This window comes from Apodemus sylvaticus, chromosome 3 (assembly GCF_947179515.1).
Source record: "Apodemus sylvaticus chromosome 3, mApoSyl1.1, whole genome shotgun sequence".
NCBI classification, from domain to species: domain Eukaryota; kingdom Metazoa; phylum Chordata; class Mammalia; order Rodentia; family Muridae; genus Apodemus; species Apodemus sylvaticus.
The window spans coordinates 131,628,880-131,648,410 of record NC_067474.1 but is presented as its reverse complement, the minus strand read 5'-3'; positions in this window follow the sequence as shown (position 1 = coordinate 131,648,410).

Here is a 19,531-nt window from a genome sequence, read left to right as displayed (position 1 = left end):
GTTGTACTGTGTTTTGGCCTCCTCTCACTGTGTGGAAGGAATCCCAGGATGTTGTTCTGGGTGGCCATCTCCACTCCTGATTGCATGGTCCTGGGCACTGGGATTGTATAGATGTTCATTTTTTAAAAAATATTCACAACATGGTATTAAAAATGCCATTGTGTTTGGGTGTTAGGAAGCAGATGCAGGCAGGTCTCTTGAGTTCAATGCAGACCTGGTTTACGAAGTGAGTTCTAGGACAGCCAGGACTTCAAAAGTGTCATTGGTGTAATTGTGGTGGTTCTGTATTGAGAGTGAGTTGGCCAAGATCCTCAAATGTTTCTCAGGACAACTGTAGTCCCAGGCATCTATGGTCTGCCCCTCTCTTAAGGGTCCTGAGTGGAAAATACTTTCAAAGTACCTCAAATAAATGAGTAAAAGAGACCACACACTGGACTGCACACAGACCTTTAAAGAGAGAAAAATAATTTGTGCTGCTCATGAACTAACTGGAGACAGCATAGCAAGCCTCAGTGGCCAAGCCAGGGAAAAGACACTGAGATCTCCCCATCCCAAGGATTCCTGTCACACTCTGTAAGACTGGGAATAACCCTCACTCCATTTGTTGGGGACCCCGTGAAATCTATGCTACACAGGTGCCACATCTGTGCTGGGGGCACAACAGGTCCAGCCCATGTCCTGCTGGAAAAACAAACTCAATTGTTGTCTCAAGCTATTTCTATTTTGGTGATGTAGAGATTGAGATTGTTTGGCTAATTGTTCCTGTGTATGGCCTATAATCTGCCTCATACAGAAATCTGCAGTGGCATTGCCCCAAGGGTACCCAGCAATACAGTTTGAGCTCTTAAATGACCTATAATGTTAAGAAATAGTACCTTCTCTTAGAGTGAGTTGTATTTGCATAATTACAAAATTTGAGAATTAGAAGTATCTAAAATAGGAAGTTTCAAGCAATCATAAACCATGAGATATATATTGGCTATCAGTATATAAATTAAAAACTTGATTTTTGAACATTTCCAAAACAGTGTCTCTGGCAGATAGTTCACTTATTTGTCCTGAAGTTGGGGGAAACTCCAAGAGAGTGAATATGTGATCCAATCTCACATGCTCCCTTCCCATTAGATGAGGCGTCAATAAATACAGTAAGAAGATTTTCTATGGGGTGCATACATAAATTTACAGAAAACATAAAATCATGCATAGAGGAAAACTGTAACAACTTGTCTTTTGGATAATGATTATCAATTTTGCCTAAGAAATTTGTACATGCGATAGGCCAACTATCAGTATTCTACAATAAACAATTTAATTGCTGTTTGGAGTAAGGAATAAAATATTTCAGCAGTTTCTTTCCCAATATACGTCTGGGATTCTTTCTTACAATTCTCTATTAACCCAGCAACATCTTCATAATAGGGTAGTAAATATTTACTCGGATACTAAGAAAGATGATTCCACGCTAATGGTCTCTTTTGCCAAAGAACTGCTATGGGCACATGAGAAATTAGCAATGAAGTGAACAGCCAACAATTGATCACAGTCTATATAACAGATCTGTTGTTGGCTAACAGCTTCCTCTTCTTTCTTCAAAGCTATTCATCCCTCATCAGTTAATTGTCAAGGGGAATTAGGATTTGCATCCCCCTTGAAAATATCAGAGGTTTAAGTTCTCCTCTGGTAAGCTTAAGGTAAGGTCTTAGCCAATAAACATCTCCTAAAACTTTTGAAAATCATTTAAAGTAGTCAATTAATATTATTATTATTATCATTGTTATTTTATTCAATATATTCTTTATTTACACTTCAAGTGAGTTTCCCTCTCCTGAAATTTTTGTTTGTTTGTTTGTTTGTTTTTTGTTTTTCAAGACAGGGTTTCTCTGTGTAGCCCTGGCTGTTCTGGAACTCACTCTGTAGACCAGGCTGGCCTCCAACTCCGAAATCCACCTCCCAAGTGCTATGATTAAAGGCATGTGCTACCACCACCCGGCTGGTGGCATCGTTTTTGATGCGACTTTAAGTTGTCCTTTCGTGTGTAGGCGTTGGGGCAGAATTCACACTCAAAGGTCAATTGTCTAGTGTGCTTCCTCATGTGGCGGGAGAGCTCATCTGAGCGCTTGAATGCCCATGTGCATTTCGGGAATTTGCAGTTGTAGGGCTTTTCCCCTGTATCGGAGACAAAGAGATGCTCATTACAGTCAGGTGAAGATGGGCCCAGACTCCAGAGTGTCAGAGCACAAGTTAAACAAGATGGACAGGGAGGACCAGAAGTAAAAGGACAAGCTGGGTAGGAAGAAGAGTTGGAGGGTAAAGGAGAACTTCAAGGATAGGAAGAAAGAGAAAAACAGGAAAAGAGGAGGCAAGGAAGGGATGAAAAAGAAAGCCAATGAAAGAGTGAGTGACAAGGAAGATGGTCCTAGAAGAGAGTCCCCAAAGAGGGAAAGCAGAGTCTGAAATAAACATGGTCAATAGTCCTCTGTCCCTGGAGACTCAGGTGGTAGGATTTCTTGGACCTGGCTGTTCATGACCAGGGAGATGGCATGGCAAGCACTCATCTATGGAAAGGAGGCCAGAAACCTCCACAAGGGAACAAATTGATACACCACTTATCCCATCATGCAGTGCAAAGGTCACCACAGAAGGCTGGAGCACATGAGACACTACCCCTACAGCCAGGATTATCAATAAAACCTCTCAATCCACCTTCAAACTTGCCACCCTTCCCAAAAGATTTCTGGAGATGCAGAGTTCCAGGAAGTGGCAATAATCTCAAATAAGTGTCAAACTTTTATAAAGGCAGATGTGTAGCCACTTTCCTCCCAACCACCACGAACAGACAGATCCTCACTCACCAGTGTGAATGCGCTCATGGCATTTGAGATGGCAAGATTTTGAAAAAGACTTTCTACATTTAGGGCAGATGTGGGCCTTCCCTTTCTTTTGGTTCTGAGTCCTGAGGCTCTTCTTCCTCTCTGGGAGATTTCCTGGTAGCACAGGAAAGTTTGAAGAGCTTGCTGAGGGCTGTCCTGGGTCCAAGTGTGAGTTTGAATGGTATAAGCTTCTGTCATCATAGGGCATCTGGCTACTGTCAAGGGACATCATCAATCCTGGATTACTGGTCTGGTCCCCACTGGAGGTTGTCATCTGCATTTCGTAGAAGGTCTGCTCACCATTGGGGGTTGTTGTCTGGCCCCCACAGAGGGTTAGGTTACCATCCACGGTTGTCCTATGGTATCCGTAGAAGGTCTGATTATCTCTGGGGGTTGTCCTCGGACTTCCACAGAGATTCTGGACATCAGTTCTCTGAGCCCTGTAGTAAGATACATTAGTGCTGGGAATCATTGGTTGACTCTCATAGAAGGCCTGGTCTCCATTGTGGATTGTCCTTTGACCTCCATAGAGATTTTGGTTACCATCACATGGTGTCATCGAGTTTCCATCAAAGGTTGGCTCATCACTGGGAGTGGTCTTCTGACTTCTATGGAGAGCCTGGTTACCACTGAGGGACATTTTCTGAAACCCATAGACTATCTGCTCAACATTGGCAGTTGTCATCTGACTGCCATAGAAAGTTTGGTTACCCTTAGGGAGTGTCATCAGAGTCCCATAGGTGAAGTCATCAGTGGAGATTGTCATTTGATTTCTATAGAGAGACTGGTTAGCATCAAGAGGTATTGTCTGACCCCCATAGAGAGTCTGGTTAGAATCATGTGGCATTTTTTCACCCCCATAGACAGTCTGGGAAGTATCAAAAGGCATTTTCTGACCCCCATAGAGAATCTGGTTAGAATCATGGGGCATTTGTTGGCCTCCATAGACAGTGTGGTTAGAATCAAGGGGCATTGGCTGACTCCCATAGAGAGTCTGGTTCGTATCAAAAGGCATTGTCTGACCCCCATAGAGAGTCTGGTTAGAATCATGGGGCACTGGTTGACCCCCATGGAGAGTCTGGATTCCATTGGGAACTGTCATTTGATCATTATAGTAGATCTGATCACCACTCATCTTATCTCTGTAGACATTCTGGTCAGTGTAGGTTGTCATCTGATCCCTAAAGTTTGTCTGGTGACCACTGCCAATGGTCACCAGACTTCTATAGACATTCTGCTCCCTATTGAAGGCCACATTCTGATGCCCATGGTAAATCTGATCAGCACTGGACATCACCATTTGACCCCCGTAGGAGGCTTGGTCATCCCAGGAAATGAATGGACAGTCTTCAAATGAGGTTTGGTCAGCATTGAAGTTCACCATGGAGCCCTCAGTAACAGTTGCTAGCTGATTATCATGAAGGGAGTTGTTCTGGTTCTCTTCAATAGAAATGGTCCCCTTGTTTTCCATGGCTGCTGTCATCTGGTATCCAGTGAGTAAGGACTTGGAGCTATCATTGACATCTGTCAGGTGTGAGCCCTCCGTGGAGATCATCTGGACAACAGGCATAGCTTCTTGTCCAACAGGACCAGCCTTAGCTGGCTCTGCAAGGGGTATATTAAGGGCTCTTGCAGGCTGTGCTGTTGAGACTGACTGGGGGATAGTAGAATAGTCAGAGGTCATCACTGTGGAACTGCAGGAAGTCATGACTCTGGACTGACTTGCACTGTGTGTCCTTCACGGGGGCTGTGAGAGGCTCTAAAACCTGAAGCTAAGCTGGAGCTTGTAACCTTTCCTTGTGTGTCAGGAAGACTTGGGACAAACTGAAGCACCTCAGATGTTTGGAGGATGGAGTTAAACTTTTTGTGTGACTGGATTTTCAGTTGTAATCACCTAGGAAGAAAAACCAGAAGGTCAATGACACCACCTTCAGTCCTGTTCCTTACACTGCCCCTCACAGATGGCAAGCTAACCCATCCCACCATCTTTTCTTACTCAAAAGAGGCTCTCTAAACATTTCAGAAGAGTCCCAGTTAAATGAGTAAATTAGCTTTTGAAGGAAGTATGTAACAATTCTACCAGTCACTAGGGACACAGGAGTCATGGCTATTGCTGCTTTAAGGAGAAACTGCTCCCTGTAGGGCACACTTTACTGTATGGCTACAAATGCATTAAAAGCCCAGAAACATGAAACAGCAAGCTCCCGATATTGACAATTGGGGTCATAGGAATAAAATAAACTCCAAAGTGTTTGGAGGAAGGAAATAAGATTAGAGCAGAGCCAATAGAGAAAAGTCAGTGGAAATAAAAATGGATAGTTTTTTTTTTTAAAGATCAGCAGACTTGGTGAACTTATTTGTAAATGGAAAGGGAGGAAGGAGGCTGGCAGGATGGCAAGTGGGTAAAGCATTGTCATCCAAACCTGAAACCCACAGAGAGACAGAAGGAAACCAGTTCTTGTACGTTGTCCTGTGCCCTACACAGATGCACTGTGGCACACAGTGAAGAAACCACCTCAGGTGACAGTCCTACAGTTCCAGCGACTTGGAAGGTTGAAGCAAGAAGATTGTAGGTTCAAAGTCTACTTGTGCTATTTAGAACAAAAGATTGGTTGGAGAGACTGGAGAGATTGTCATGTATTTTTAAAAAAAAAATCCTGGGGAAATATATATGTGTGTCTATACAATCCATATGGGATTTATGGTAGCTGGCAAAAAGATTGTTTTAAAAAAATTTGCAAGTGCTACAAGAGAAAGACCAGGTCGTCCACTTGTGAGCTTGCTCATTAACTTTCTAGATTCTCTAAGAAATGGAGGAAAAGCCTAACGTGACCCAAAGGATGGAAAACAGAGGTGCCACTCCTACTTTTGTTACTACGTGTTAGGTATCTCCAAAATGACCGTTTCCACAATGGCAGTTCAGGTCTGTGACTAGTTCACCCTCCTAAGAATGTCTTCACATCATTCAAGCATTATTCCAGGGTTTTCCCAGATACAAAGGAATGGGATACCTGAATTTGACACCAGTGTGTTCTATGGAGCTAGTTCCAGGACAGACAGGGCAACTGAGAAACCCTTTTTAAAAACCAACGAAAAAACCAACAAACAATAAGAACATTCAAAAGATTGTGATTAAAAATAAATAGATGCTGGCTGGTGGTGGCACTCAACTCTAATCTCAGCATTCTGGGAGGCAGAGGCAGGCAGATTTCTGAGTTCGAAGCCAGCCTGGTCTATAGAGTGAGTTTCAGGATAGCCAGGGCTACACAGATAAACCCTGTCTCAAAAAAAAAAAAAAAAAAAAAAAAAGAAAGAAAGAAAGAAAGAAAGAAAAGAAAAAGAAAAAGAAAAAAAGAAAAGAAAAAGCAAAACAAATCCAAATAAATAAATAAATAAATAAATAAATAGCCGTGCAGTGGTGTCACATGCCACATGGTCCCAACACTCAGGAGGCAGATAGATGCACCTGAGATTGGTTTCTGCAATGTCTGTTCCAGGGTAGCCAGGACCACACAGAGAACTCCTCTGGAAAATTCAAATAATAACAACAACCATAAACGAATAAATTAAAAGGTTGGAGACTGTCGCTCAGTGGTAGGCCAGCATTGCCTACATCACACTGAAGCCCTGTATTCAACCCCAGCATCTCACCAAAGGACGGAAGGCTAGGGAATCCATCACAGCTTGTTGGTAGAAGCCCTAGGTTCAAAATGCAACAGCTCACACACACAGCGGCCAAGGACCCCAAAACATTACTCAAGTTACATGAATTAATAACAGGGCGGTGAAAGGGGGCCCAATATCAGCATAGGAAAGGGAAAGGAGAGAGAGCAGATAATTATTGGATGAGTGTTTTTTATTTTTTATTAAAAAATGTATTACATGTGAGTATAATATACCTGTCTTCAGATACTAGAATAGGGAGTCATATCTCATTATAGATGGTTGTGAGCCACCCTGTGTTGCTGGGATTTGAACTCGGGACTTTCAGAAGAACCAACAGTGCTCTTAACCACTGAGCCATCTCTCCAGACCCAGCTGGGTAGTATTTACAAAGAGGGGCCCCCAACTAGTAACTAGTGTTGTTGAGCTGTAGAGAGGCAGAATTCTTGCATACCACTAGAGCTGTAAATGAGGGCCAGAATGGTGATGGTGGTTAGCGCTATTAATCCCAGCACTCAGGAGGCAGAGGGAGGACCTATGAGTTCTAGGCCAGCCTAGTTTACAGAGTTTCAGGAAAGCTGGGCTACAGTGAAACAGTCTTGAAAAACCAAAAGAAACATAGAAATTTAAAATGTCACAAATGCCTTAGAAAACAGGGATGACACACAGGGGCTTGCTTTACTGTACCAAACTGTGAGATGTATCTAGGAGTCGGTCTATCATCAAATGAATGGGTAATTCAGATTCAGGATTGACAGTGGAAAGAAACACCTGGGTGTGCTGCAGACATGATTCCTGAAGGACTGCAGGGGAAGAGTCCATCCTGAGATCTGTCCTCTACAGAGCCACACAGGAGAATGCTGGTCTCCTGAGGTGCTGTGGGAGAGGGGAAGGAGGAAAAGTGATTCCCTAGGATAGTCCTAGCAGAGCCACACAGGGAGGTCTTGTCTCAAAGGTCAAGAGCAAGCTGAGAGTTGGAGGCTAATGCACTTGGGAGGCAGAGGCCAAAACATTGCTGTGAGTTCCAGGCCATTCTGGTCTATGTGGAGCAAGGAGTTCCAGAGCAGTCAGGACTAAATAGAGAGATCCTATCTCAAAACAAACGAACTAACAAACAGAAAGGCCCAGCAACAGCAGGAGAAAAATTGTCATTACAGCTTATTATTATTTATTATTATAAGTACAATAATAAGAATTATTATTATTGTTCTTCTTATTATTACTGGGGTTTTTTTTTTTTGAGACAGAGCTTCACTGTAGAGCCCTAGCTGTCCTGAAACTCATTCTGCCCAAGAGGCTTAACTCAAACTCATAGATCTGTGTGTCTCTGCCTCCAGATGGCTGAGTTAAAGAGTGGACCACCACCCCTGCTATTCATATTCTAAACCACCTTTGTAGTTGTTTTTTTTTTATGTTGTTGTTTTTACTACTTTTAAGTTAATTTGTTATTATTATTTATTTCATCTGTTTTGTTTTTCAAGGCAGGGTTTCTCTAGCCCTGGCCATCCTGGAACTAAACCTGTTGATCATGCTGGCCTTGAACTCAGGGATCTGCCTCGCTTGCCTCTGCCTCCCTAGTGCTGGGATTAAAGGAAAACAGCACCACTGTCAACCAAAATTGTTTGAATACATTAAAAAAAAAATTATGAGAAGCATGGGGGAGGGGCGGCAGTTTGCAGGGGTGGGGCAGGCTGTGTGGGGGATTAAAGTAAAGCAAAGGGTTGTGGCTCAAGCCTTTAATCCCAGCACTCAGGATGCAGATCCTGGAGGATCTCTGAGTTCCAGCTAGCCTGGTCTACACAGTGAGTTCCAGGACAGCCAGAGCTACACAAAGAAACCTAGTTCCAAAATAAACAAGCAAACAAGCAAACAAACATAAAACCAAACTTGACAACCAAAAAATACAGCATAAATATTCCAAACCAACAGACCTCTATGGCGCAAGGGGCAAATGGCTCAGTGGTTAAGAGCTATTTTGAGGATGTTTTTGTATGTGTGGCTCATAAAAGTCTCCACGCCAAGGGGACCTAACTCTCTTTTGGCCTTCAGAGACACATACAGTCATCTTCACATAGCAAGAAACTTTGACAATTATATAATATATATAATATATATAATATAAATACATATTACAAGCAAAGATAAATATTTTCAAACACAGATCAGAAGAGAATCTTTTGGTTTTTTTTGTGTGTGTGTTTTGGATTTGGCTCTTTCGAGAGAGGGTATCTCTCTATAACCCTGGCTGTCCTGGAACTCACTCTGTAGACCAGGCTGGCCTGGAACTCAGAAATCTGCCTGCCTCAGCCTCCCAAGTGCTGGGAACACAGGCGTGCGCCACCGCTGCTTGGCTCCAGAAGTGCATCTTAAACTTCCTGTCCCATGACTCCACAGTCATTCCCAGACAGCCATGCTGGAAGCCACTCTAGGGCAAGCCACTCTAGAGCCATGCCTCTAATTTGTCCAAAGAGAACCTGCCAGAACCGGATCAGTATCTGAGGACGCAGAGAAGCCTGGAAGGAATCCAGGTGCACATAAAAGTACTGGCTCTGGTCTCTAACCTACAGGCCCTCAGCAATGCAAATGGGTCTGAACACCTGGACAGGACCATTAAAACTATGACTTTTAGAGGCCAGGCGTGGTAGCACAGATCTCAGCATTGGAAAGGCAGAAGTAGGTGTATTTCTGTGAGTTCTAGGCCAAACTGGTTTACGGAGTGAATTCTTATAAAGAGAGGCCTTATAACCAAAAACAAACAAACAAACAAAACAAAAAACAAAACCAATCATCCAAACCAAACCAAACAAAACCCACAAACAAAACCACCTCAACAACCACCACCAACAACAAAAAATGCTGCCAGTTATGTAATTTTGAAGTGTTTTTTGAGCCAGTGTCTGTCTAGGAGCCCTGGCTGCCCTGAAGTCTACTAGGTGGATCAGGCTGCTCTTGATGCACTTCGCCTCTGACTCCCCTCTGTAGTACAGGGAGTAGGGCAAGTGCCACCATGCCTGGCTTCATTTTATTGTTTTAAATTTCTTATTTTGAGACAGACCTTAACTGGCTGGAAACTCCTTCTATAGACAAGGCTGGGCTTAAAAAATCACAGTTGTTAGGACTGGAGAGAAGGCTCAGGGGTTAGGAGCACTGACTGCTCTTTCAGAAGTCCTGAGTCCAATTCCCAGCAACCACATGGTGGATCACAACCATCTGTAATGGAATCTGATGGCCTCTTCTGGTGTGTCTGAAAACAGCCACACCACATACAATATATAAATCTTTTTAAAATTAAAGATTTATTTAATCTTTACTAAATTAAAAAAATTTTAATTTAAAATTGTATAATAAAATTTAATTTAAATTAAGTTTTAATTTAAAAATTTAATTTTTAATTATGGGACTTGAGTTGTAGTCACCATATATACTCTCCTACTGGTTTCCATCTGGCTCCTGAGTCCTGGCATTCAGGACACCTTCAAGGCCTGCTTCAGGGCTGAGCTGGAACTGCATCCTATATTGAAACACAGCTGTGATGGTTACAATTGTTTTTATTACAATTCCACCCCACTGGCTCCAGCACAGGGTGTGTTTGTCTCTCAACATAAATACATGTGCCTTATAGAATGTCTTCAGATACTTCTCTCTGCCTTAGTACAGAATTTCTGACCTCCCCATCTTGAGATCCAGTCCAGGCTGGTAACCTTTCCCACTGAGACTGGAGACTTACCCAAGAGGATGCAGGAGGTGGACTCCGATGGTAACCACTAGCTAATGTGATCTCGGCAGACTGCGAGAACCCTTTCTGAAGAACAGAAGTACTGGCTTGGACTTTTATGGGGGTCTTTCGTTGACCACACCCCTCCGGGGGAGGAGCCTAGTGAAGTGAGTATCTACCTACCAACCCGGTGGGACCCCGGGAGTTTTGAATTTGCATGCAAGAAGCCTTGGGGATCTGGCTTTTAATGCGTTTTTTGAGACTCTTCCCGAGGATTGAACCGCCCTTTCACAAGGGTCCCATATCAGATTCCTGTATATCTGCTACATTACGATTCATTACAGTAGCAAAAATTATAGTTATGAAGTAGTAACAGAAATAATGTTATGGTTGGTGGTCACCACTGAGGAACTGTATAAAGTGTTGAAGCTTTGGGGAGGCAGAGAACTGCCTTGGGGTCTCTTTCCTGAATTTCACCGGATATGTGTAAGGGATAAGTGCACTGGCGTGTTCCCCCCTTACCTTGAGGGTGTTTCCGTGGTCTTCTTGAGATGTGAAAGTTGAGAAGGAAGGTCTTAAAGATTTATCTAGAGAGCCATGCCTTGTGGTGCACGCCTTTAATTGGAGCACCCCAGAGGTGGAGAGGCAGACAGAAGTCTGTGAGTTCAAGGCCATCCTGCCCTGCAATCTGAGTTCAGGACAGCCAGGGATACTCAGAAAAGCCGTGGCCCAAAAAACAAAAACAGGGCTCGAGAGATGGCTCAGTGGTTAAGAACACTGCCTGTTCTTCCTGCAGGTCCTCATTTCAATTCCCTGCAACTTCATGGTGGCTGTAATGGAACCCTATGCCCTCTTCTGGCATGTCTGAAGAGAAAGACAATGTACTCACATAAAATAAATAAATCTTAAAAAAATATTGTACAAAATTCTCAATGGTCTAATAAAAAATATTTTTAAAAAGTTAAGAAAAAGCCGGGCGGTGGTGGCGCATGCCTGTAATCCCAGCAGTCTGGGAGGCAGAGGCAGGCAGATTTCTGAGTTTGAGGCCAGCCTGGTCTACAGAGTGAGTTTCAGGATAGCCAGGGCTATACAGAAAAACCCTCTCTCGAAAAAACCAAATCCAAAAACCCCCCAAAAAAATGAAAAACCAAAAATAAAAAAAGAAAAAGAAAAAGAAAAAAGAGAAAGAAAGAAAAGGAAAGAAAAAAGAAAGAAACAATGAAAAAGTTAAGTGTCTTAATAAAAACGTATCCTTTATAAAAACAGAATAACAAAATCAAACACAAACACAAGTAACCTATAGCTTCTAGATTTGATCCAAGTGACTCTGTTCTCATGGGTTTATAAAAACAGAATAACAAAATCAAACACAAACACAAGTAACCTATAGCTTCTAGATTTGATCACAGTGACTCTGTTCTCATGGGTTGAGTTCTGAAGTAAACAAATGACCTGAATTTCTAGCTCTCCTTCAGCTGCCTACATTGGATTCCATTTCTTGGAGAGTTGGGATTGTAATCCAAACAATTCCTGCTCAGAAACACTGAAAATCTGGTCAGGTCCCTTCATTAATATTGCAGGTTCTTGGTTGTTTGTTAATTGATTTTCTTTTGTTTTTATTTGTTCCTTTGGTTGTTTGATTGGCTGGTTTTTCTAGACAGGGTTTCTTTGGGTAGCTCCTGGCTAGCCTGGAATTCCCTCTTAGAACAGAGTGGAATTGAACTCAAGAGATCCCTTTGCCTCTCCTCTGCCCTGCCGCCCACACTGCCCTGGGATAAAATCCCTACACTTCTGTCACATTGGGTTCCTCTATTGTTCAAACTCTCTCTTTCCTTGCCTATATGGTTATTTAGAGACAGAATTGAAGGATATGATTTATATCAGATTCCATTACAGATGGTTGTGAGTCAACATGTGGTTTGTTGGGAATTGAACTCAGGACCTGTAGAAGACCAGTCAGTGCTCTTGACCACTGAGCCATCTCTCCAGCACGTGGTGAAAGATTTTAATCCCATATATGGATAGGTGACACGATCACTCACACTCGCATGCGCATTCATGCATGCATGCCTGCACACATGCATACACTCACAAATGCGCGCACACACACTCATACACACAGACACACAGAGACACACACAGACATACACATACACTCTATACTCTCCGTGTGTATTCTATAGATGTATTCCTTGGTGAATCCCACTGCCATCCAGGTGTATTACCAGCTGATTTGAATTCCTGGCATCCTAACAGCACTCGCATAGAGAATCACCTGCTCTAGACCCCTCCCAGCAGGTTCTACTTTAAAGTGCTACAAAACTGCAGTTTTATTGGTAGCCTGTCCAACATCGTGGGTTTCTCATTTTCATGAACGACTGCACTCACTGCATGCCTGTTGGATCCAGATCAAGACTTCACTGTTCTAGCTCGCTCCCATCCCCCTCCCTCTCTCCTCATGTTTTGAGGATCAAATACAACGTTCCATTCCCTTTTCTTTTCTTTTCTTTTCTTTTCTTTTCTTTTCTTTTCTTTTCTTTCTTTCTTTCTTTCTTTCTTTCTTTCTTTTTTTTTTTTTTTTGAGACAGGGTTTCTCTGTATAGCCCAGGCTATCCTGAAACTCACTGTGTAGACCAGGCTGGCCTCAAACTCAGAAATCCACCTGCCTCTGCCTCCCAAGTGCTGGGATTAAAGGCGTGCACCACCACCGCCCAGCCAGAGTTCCAATCCTAAGCAACTACTCCACCACTGCTCTACAGCCACAGACCAAAGAGTTGCTCAGGTTTAATCGTTGTTTTTTTTTTGTTGTTGTTGTTGTTGTTTGTTTTTTCAAGACAGTGTAGCCTTGGTTGTCCTGGAACTCACTCTGTAGACCAGGCCGGCCTCAAATGCTGAAATCTGCCTGCCTCTGCCTCCCAAGTGCTGGGATCAAAGGCGTGTACCTTTGCCTTCGCGGCCCGCTTCCTCAGCCGCCACCAACACCCAGCTGGTTGATCTTATTTATTCATTTGGAGAAGCCAACGTCACCGTTTTTTCTTTTGTGATTGCTGGTATTGAATTGTCCACAGTGCTAACTTTGGATCTCAGACTCCCTCTTAGCCCAGGGCAGATGCCTAGTTACAACCTTTGCACTTCTGTGCAGATCCACTTCCTGCTTTGTAATTCCACATTTGGTTGTGTTATATGTTGGTCTTTCTCTATTTTCATTATTTTATTTCTACTCTTAAAATCATCAGTTCAAACCAGTTCTGGTGACACACACCTTCATCACAGCACTCGGGAGGCTGAGGCAGTCAGAACTGTGTGAAGTTGAGGACAGCCTGAGCTAAGAACTCGATCCAGGAGAGCCAAAGCTACACAGAGAAATCCTATCTTAAGACACCCAAAACAAAAGCCTAAAAACAAAAGAAGGAACAAAAGATCATCTGTTTGCTATCTCAGGGAAGCAGGGAGGTCATGCAGATGATGCAGAGGTTCCTGCAGTGCCTGATTCCAGTCTCAGTCCTGGAGTCAGAGGCAAGAGACACAGCAGAACCAGCACAGCAGCCATCTAAGGACATCTTCATTATCAGTGAGTCCTTGCCTGCAGGCATTTTGTCACAGCTAGAACCACCTGTAACCTTGGTACCAACTAGGCAAGAGCACAGGCAGTGTGTAGAGCCCTTGTCCTGGTTCGTGCCTTGTGAATCCACTGGGCATTGATGGGCAGGTCCCAGAAGACTGACATCTGCAGAAGAGCTTATCTTGTGTTAAGATAACCTCTGCAGATAGCCTCAAGTTTAAGCATCAGGCAGGGTGTGGAGGGCTGTGCCTGCCTGGGAAACCTTAGGAGGCAGAGGCTAATGGAATGTATAACTGGACATATCCGCCAGAGCGCACTTTGCAGAACTCTGCAGGCTAAGAGCCACATATGGCATAAAAGAGCATTTATAGATAGTAGAAGTGATGTGACAGGAAGCAAAGGTGAGCATGCCTAGGGCAATGGTCTCTTCCTTCCCAAGGCTGCCACCCTTAGCACCGATCCAACTGGATGATGGAGTACTATCTGTCCTTGTCCCCAACTGACTCACCACTGGCTAGAAGAGGAGCTCTGTGCAGTCTCCAGTACTTGCAGATCAATGGAATTGGCAAGGAGCTGTTTCATTGGAGGCCTTGCCTTTCTAGAGCAGAGGGCAGTGAGCTTAGCACATGTTTCCCTGGCTTAGCATGTTTTCCCTCCAGGAAGGGCTCAGCAATCTGTTAATGTCTTTGCTGTGAGTTTGCTATGCTCTTGCCCCAGGATGATTACCCAGCTGGGGTCACTGGCAGTCTGCATCTGTCTCCTTTGACAACCCTATGGCCTTGGGCCCTGTACTGGTTGGTGGTATGTGTTAACTTGACACAAGCTGGAGGAATCAGAGAAAGAGGAGCTTGAGTTGAGGAAGTTCCTCAATGCGATCCAGCTGATCTGGGCAGTGGTGGCCCAGGACTGTAATCCCAGCACTTGGGAGGCAGAGGCAGCCAGATTTCTGGTTTGATCCCACCCTGGTTTACAGATGTCTGGGATAGGATAGCAAGGGCTATTCAGAGAAACCCTGTTTTGACAAAAAAAAGAAAGAAAGAAAGAAAGAAAGAAAGAAAGAAAGAAAGAAAGAAAGAAAGAAAGAAAGAAAGAAAGAAAGAAAGAGAAAAAAGAAAAACCAGAGAGAGAGAGAGAGAGAGAGAGAGAGAGAGAGAGGGAGATCCAGGTGTAAGGCATTTTCTCACTTAGTGATCAAGGAGGGCCCCTTGTGGGTAGGGCCACCCCAGACTGGTAGTCTTGAGTTCTATTAAATAGCAAGCTGAGCAATCCAGGGGAAGCCAGCCAGTAAGGAACATCCCTCCATGGCTTCTGCATCAGCTCCTGCCTTCTGACCTCCTTGAGTTCCAGTCCTGACTTCCTTTGGCGATGAACAGCATTCTGGAAGTGTAAGCTGAATAAACCCTTTCCTCCACAACTTGCTTCTTGGTCATGATTTTTGTGCAGGAACAGAAACCCTGAGTAAGACTCTGCTAAAGAGCAGAGGGTGGAGTGAAAGAGTTCATCTTTAGACTGCGTCCCTTAGGTCCAAGAACAGGCAAAGATGCTACTAGGGGATCCTTAAAGTCTAAACCATCCGTGCACTCTACACTTTGTAGACAGGGCATTAGTGTTGGTTTCTGCGCTGAACGTCCTGTCTGCTCACTGTGCTGCGGCTGGGGCTGGTTGCTGAGCTCACTTATGCGTGCCCGTTGCATCGTGCCACGGGGACGCGGTGGAACTGTGAGCTGCAATGAGACACACTAGGCCAGATAGTTCCACGTGGGACTTTATTTAAGATAGGGAAGGGGTAGCAGGTGGGAAGGAAGGGGAGAAAGGGGGAAGAGAAAAAGAGGAGGGGGAAAGAGCGCTGCCCGGTTATATACTGGTGGTGACATAATTTCAGGTAAAGGTAGGCTATGGAATTCTGTGTAAATGGTAGCTGTTGCCTTGGCAACAGACCTATGCATTGCCAGCTTTGCAGTCCTTGGGTACCTACATTCCTGCATTTCTTTCATTAAAAAGAAAAGGAAAAAGAAAAAGGGAGGGGGGACCCGATGATGAAAAGGAGTGAGGGCGCCGTGTCTGTTAAACTACTTCCTGCTGTCTAGGGGCATTGTCAATTTTCGGTTATAGCTGACTTTCATCATCAGAGTCCACCTGATGCATGTTTGCATCAGCTACATCTGGGGACAGGGGCTCTTCTGTGGGCAGCGGCTGGTAATTCTGTAACAGAAGCTGATTAATAGTTTGGTTAGAATTTTTTTGCATTTGCCGTTGGAGGAATGTAGAAACAAGATTAATTAGGCAGGAAGCAAACAATAACAACAGAAAGATGACTAGAAAAGGCATTACAAAAGGGAGTATCCATTTCCATACAGGGTTTTCGAAAATGTCAGAGCTGGAGATCTCACGATCTCTGAAGTTCTTTATGTCTGTCTGTAGCTCCTGGATTTTGTTTCTCACTATTCCGGATTGGTTGACATAGAAACAGCATTCTTCTTGGAGGAACAGGCAAAGACCACCTTCCTTAGCTGTTAAAACATCTAGTTCCCGTCAGTTCTGAAGCACCACGGCCGCCAAAGAATCTATCTGCTTCTGGAGAGTAAGAACAGTTTCAGTCATTCCCTGGAAGTCACTTTTAAACTGAGAAGTAAATGTATTGTATTGGGCCAGAGAAGTTGTTATTCCTGCCACCCCAGTACTAACAGCTACGGCTATTCCTGTAGCTACCAAAAGAGGCACGATCTGAACTGCTCTCTTATGTTGAGCAGCTATCATATTTATAACTGGGATTGGCAGGGACTCATTTCCCTGGATAACTCCAAGCTCAGGGAAAAGGAGTACCAATATGCAAACTCCTGACCAACTGGCAGGTAGGCGATGATATACCTGAGTGCCACAAAGAATTGACATGTTTTGGATTGCAGGGCATTGTGGCAGAGATGATATATCAAGGCTTATGGTTTTATTACAGTCTAGGGAGCTTAATGTTCCTATAGAATGTGTCCCAGAGGTCTTAAAACAGTTTGCCATGCCAAAGAGAGGGACAGAGGTAAGGTACGGAGCCATGGTGACATCGGAGTCAGGACAGCTAACAAAAGGTGAGGTAAGGTTATTTGGCGGTATCACCGGAGAAGCTGTAAGTGACAGTTTTGAATCAATTCCTGGGGGTACACATAACCAACAATCTTTAAAGCAACCAGGCCTGGTGACATTAAGGAGCTGGTATGCTGAGGTCAAGGTTTGAAGCAACAGGCGAAATGACAAGTTAGTGCCATTTATGAGGGGTGCTGTCAAAGAATCAAGGACCTCAGAGGAGTGTTTAATTATCTCCCCTACTTTTCCAATATCTAGGGGTTGGGTGATTGAGATATATCTTCTCTGAATATGGATGGTACTTATTGGGGAACTCGGCTGGTTTTTACGATAGAGCTTACCAACAACTCCTGTTTCCCACCTGGAATCCCACGGGTCTTGTATGTAGAAGAAAAGTGTCTTGCGGTGTTGATAGAAGAAATGGTTGACCCGTGATCCTAGCATATGTATCTGACAAGACCAATATGGGCAGCCCCCATATTCGTCTGGCCATTTTTTACAGTAATCTTCTGTCTGGTCAAAGAGAAAGCAAGTATAGAGATCATAATACTTAGGTGGATGGTCTCGATGTCCTCCGGAGCTTAATAGAGCACGGTCCTGTCAGGGTTGACGTGTATGAAGAAGAGTTATCTTTAGGTGGAGGGATGAAAGGTTTAAGGTGAGATAGATGGACCCAATGAGGAAATCCTTCCAGTTTAGAGGCTGTAGGGGTCACGAGAATCACCTTAAAAGGGCCCTGCCACCTCACTTCCAGAAGATCCTGCTATACCACTCCTGGTCATATACCCAAAAGATTCCCCAGCATGTTCCACTATGTTCATAGCAGCCCTATTTATAATTGCCAGAAGTTGGAAAGAACCCAGGTATCCCTCAACAGAAGAGTGGATGCAAAAAAATGTGGTATATCTACACAATGGAGTACTATTCAGCCATTAGAAACAATGAATTCATGAAATTCTTAGGCAAATGGATGGAGCTGGAGAACATCATACTAAGTCAGGTAACCCAGACTCAAAAGATGAATCATGGTATGCACTCACTAATAAGTGGATATTAACCTAGAAAACTGGAATACCCAAAACATAATCCACACATCAAATGAGGTACAAGAAGAAAGGAGGAGTGGCCCCTTGTTCTGAAAAGACTCAGTGAAGCAGTATTGAACAAAATCAGAACAGGGAAGTGGGAAGGGTTGGGTGGAAAAACGGGTGGAGGGGGAAGGGGACTGATGGGACTTTCGGGGAGTGGGGGTCCAGAAAAGGGGAAATCATTTGAAATGTAAATAAATATATCAATAAATTAAAAAGAAAAGAAAAAAAAGGGCCCTGCCATTTGGGAGAGAGGGGTGAGGGCCGATGATCTGGAGGGGATAAGAGGACTTGGTCTCCAATGTTGACAGGTAGTGGACAGGAGACAGTCTATGACCACAGTAGATGGTGGTCAGCAAAGTCCCATAGGAGAGATCAAAGGTGGCAAAGCAATGGGGTGAGTAGGTGGTCTGGGAGGGGAGAGCATTTAGGTGAGAGACCAGGAGTTAAAACTGGATGTCCATACATAAGTTCAAAGGGTGAGATGAGGAGAGGTCGCTTGGGGAGAGCTCGTAGCCTGAAAAGAGCCAGAGGTAGGAGTTTTACCCAGTCAAGGTGAAGTTCCTGTGACAGCTTGGCAAGAGTTGTTTTTAAAGAGCGATTAGTTCTTTCTACCTTACCTGAAGATTGAGGATGGTAAGGAATGTGAAAATGCCAAGGGATGTTTAAGGCCTTAGATAGACTCTGAGAGACCTGGGAAGTAAATTCAGGACCATTGTCTGACTGAAGGGAGGTTGGAACACCAAATCAGGGGATGATCTCTCGGAGGAGATCAGAGACTGTCTGAGCCCTTTTGTTAGTGGTAGGAAAGGCTTCTACCCACCCCGAGAAGGTGTCCACCAAGACCAGGAGGTACTTGGAATGCTTGACTGTAGGCATATAGATAAAGTCAAGCTGCCAGTCAGTTCCAGGAAGGGAACCTCTAACCTGATGGGTAGGGAAAGGGGTACTACGATACCTCAAGTTGGAATCTGACATCTGACAGATTTTACAAGAAGCAGTGATAGATTTTAAGAAATTTAAGTCTTCAGGAGTAGGCTGTAAGTGGGTCTTAACAAAAGAAGATAACGCTCGACTGTTAGAATGAAAGAGCTGGTGAAGATAGGATAGAGTTTGGCGAGTGTCAGGGGGTGGAGGTAGAGATGTGGGTTGTAGTGTAAGGATGTCTTGGGGAAGGCAAGATGAGTTTAGCCCCCTAAGGGCCACAGCTCTAGCTGTCTCATCAGCTCGGTTGTTTCCCTTAGATACAATAGAGTCATCTGTCTGGTAAGATCTGCAATGGACAATCCCAATAGCTTTGGGGAGATGAGAGGCCTTTAGCAAGGCTAAAATATGATTTGCATTAGTTACAGATCCTCCTGTTGTGATAAGTAACCCACGCTCTTTCTAGATAGCAGCGTAGGACAGGAGGACATGGAAGGCATATTTAGAATCTGTATAGACATTGAGGGATTGTCCTTGTGCCAGTTGAAAGGCACGGGTGAGAGCTATCAGCTCAGCCTGTTGATTAGTGGTGTGTACAGGAAGGGCCTGTGCCTCTACCACCTCGGTGTCTGAC